The sequence below is a fragment of the Ursus maritimus genome, unplaced genomic scaffold (assembly GCF_017311325.1).
Source record: "Ursus maritimus isolate PB19 unplaced genomic scaffold, ASM1731132v1 scaffold_15, whole genome shotgun sequence".
In the NCBI taxonomy this organism is placed as follows: Eukaryota; Metazoa; Chordata; class Mammalia; order Carnivora; family Ursidae; genus Ursus; species Ursus maritimus.
In genome coordinates, this window is record NW_024423897.1 from 5,819,302 (window position 1) to 5,822,589 (window position 3,288).

A 3,288-nucleotide genomic window follows, 5' to 3' on the forward strand; every position below is an offset into this window, starting at 1 on the left:
CCCCCCCCCCCCCCCCCCGCGGAGAAGGTGCTGGGTGCTAAACTGGGAGGGACTAAAGCTGACCTGAGGGCTGAGAGGGAGGGTGGAGAAGGCGCTGACATTTTTGCTTCCTGTGTGCCAGGTACTGCGCTAGGTGCTTCCCAGTCCTTATCTGCATTTACTTTTCACAATATAGGATCGCAGTATAATGATCAAGGCCAGACTCGGGACTGAAACTGCTCAGGTTTGAATCCTACTCCAGCATTTGTTTAGCTAGAGAGGTGCTGGTAAACAGTTTAACCATTTAGAGTTCAAATGTCCTCATCTATCATGTGAAGATAATAATAACTGCCTTCTAGTGTTCTTTTGAGGTTTAAGTGAGATAATGCATCAAAGGAGCTTGGCAGATTATGTGCCCAATAAATGTTAGCTATTACCATTCCTATAAATTTTTATAGATGAGTGAAGAGTACAGACGAATGGAGAGATATACACTGGTCCCTTGCCAGTGGGGAAGCTGGGATTCAAGCCATCTTTGCTAGATTCCAAGAGGAATCTGGCACCGCCTCTGGGGCTGACTCAAAGACTTTCCCTCGGGAAAGCCTTAGACGGACTAAGTAAGGCTTTGTTTTCTCTAAGCCTCCCCTATAATATCCAGCAGCCGCTCAAACCAGTCTTTTCCTGACAACTGAGAGCACGTAGTCTGGTGTTTATTTTATACCCAGTCACTTTGAGTTTGACACTGTGGAGTATGTTGTCTGAAGCAGAGTAAGATGAGGAGGGACACGGGAGAGGCGATGCGGTCCTTAGGAGAACTACCGATGTAATCCTGGAAAGCAGTAGCTGCCTTTCTCCCTACCTCAGTTTCCTCATGTGTTTCCTTATGAGAGGGTTGCGCTAGGTCAGTGCTTCCTAAGTCTCACCCACTGTGAGGCTACTATTAGGACTATCTGCCCTGAACTGTTTTAAATTTACTTCTCTTTAAAATTTAAATCTACTTAAAACTTTTTATATCACCAATGTAAACAGAAGGTAATAGAAAAAATAAAGACAATGGAAATAAGGGAAGATTTGTAATCATCTTGTTGTTCTTGCCTCCTGATGGCTGTGTTCCTGCAGCTGGATTTCCTTTGTTAAAATGGGTTATTAAGTGTTATCGAAGTGTTAAAGATAGCACAGCACAAACTGAGACTTTCTTTTTGATGTAATCAGAAGAATTGAAAGAGTTGGAAGGGAGTAACTCTCACTCATGATCATGCATCGTTTAATGCCTCTGTACCGTATGAAACCATCTCTCATACCCCTGGTGGGATATGTCCCATACTTTGCTTAACCTAGATTTAGGTGCTGTCCAATATACCGTCCGTTTCTAAAACTCCTTCGTTCTCAACATGCTATGGGTGCCTTTCAAAACTCACCTCAATCCTGGAAGGAGCCTTCTTGACTTAACCCTACCAAAACCTGCAGTTTCATCCCAGTCTCTCTGCCCAGGCTTCCCTTACTCATTTTGACTGTGAACACTTCCTGCTCTCAGAGTCTTGCATTTTCTGATTTCTGATATATGCGCTGAGCATTTTTCATCTAATTCTTTGAGTGAAGGAGGCACAGAAGTTCAAGTAACAAACATTCTTTTAGCACTTACTGTATATTAGAATTATGTTAGAAGCTTTCATCTTCTGACAACTCTCTGAGGTAGCTGTTATCACCTCACTTGTGTGGAAAACAAAGCTTGAGCTCAGAGATTAGTGCCTGCTCAGGGGCACAAGAACCAGATTCACATCTGTCTGTGCAACTCCAGAGCCTTCTGTTCTTTTCTCTGCACCAAACTGTCTCCCAGACCCGGATACCATCTCTCGAAACGGTAAACAAGTACATCATGGCTCCATAGTGTGTGTGCTTCACAGGTCACTGACCTTAAACACATGCGTACTGATGCACATACAGGCATACAAGTGACCAACATGGGGCGAGCAATATTTATTTTCTAAATTAAAGACATCAACAAAGCAAAAAATAGTAGCCATCACTGTTTTTATAAAAGCAGAGATAATTTAACATCAAAAAAGAAAGGGAGAAAGAAAAAAGAAGAAAGGGTATAGTAATTTCAGAGTAAGACCAGCTTAATAAAAATCTTACTGGATGTGTCTTTTTTTCTCCCCCTAATGTCGATTCAGACTAGTGAAAACCATATCTCAGACCTGCATCCAGACATGTGTTCGGAAACTCCACATAGATTATAGCAGGAGGAGATAAGTGGGATGAAAAACCTGGGTGGGTTGAGATAGCATTAAGACTGAGAATCCTGAAAATCCAGTGATGATGGGGTCTGGGTCTTGGTAGGATGTGGTGTCTGTGGGGCCCCATCATCTACTGACCCCATTCACAGGATTCAGGAAGTGTTTGTGGGACCTGCCTCAGCTCAGATGTCTGTGGATTAGGATTCTATTTACAGAACTTCTGAGAGCATCCAAAGAACTTCCTTCCACCTATCCTGAATGCAGATTACTTCTTATGAGTAGACTTCAAATGCTGTAATTTGGAAAAGATCATCATTAAGCCTCTAAAGGAAGAGGAGGAGGAGGAGGAGGAGGAGGAGGAGGAGGAGAAGAAGAAGAAGAAGAAGAAGAAGAAGAAGAAGAAGAAGAAGGATCAACTTTGTGTTTCTTTAAAATAAGTGGTATAAGAAGAAAAAAGAGATGTGGACTTAGAAAAAGATAGATTGTAATAACGTATTTTCCTTCATAAAAATGTCTTAGAGTAATGATGACTACTTATTGTAGTGTTTTTCCTCCCTAAGTAAGTATAGATTCTTATTTCTTTTCTTGAGAAAATAAAACTTTAAAAGCATGATCTGCCACTTAAAGCTTGAGACTGTTATAGATGAGGCCCTAAAAAATCTATCTTCCTTAATAAGTTTGCAACGCTTTCCTGCAACTCCGCATAGGTTACAGTTGTTGATTCTAATGTTCATCAAATAAAGAAGATTAAAAAGCTGGTAAATTCTCCCATAAAGAGAAAAGTTGTTACAGAACAACAAGGTGATTCAGCGTTTTATGGAGTTGGGTGTGAGTGCCTCAGTTGGTTTTATTACGAATTCTTGACATAAAGTCTTCGTTTCCAGGAAAACAAATTGAGTAAATTATCTCACTTCTTGCACTTGCTCTCAGAGTTCCCATTCCCATTGTTTCCCTGTTCATCATCAATTACAAGTGAGGGTCTCTGCCCGGGGACTGGCTTCCCGTTGGAGTGCCAACTCCCATCTGAATACAGCCTTCTTGCATATAAATTTAGGAGGTGACAAGTGCATGC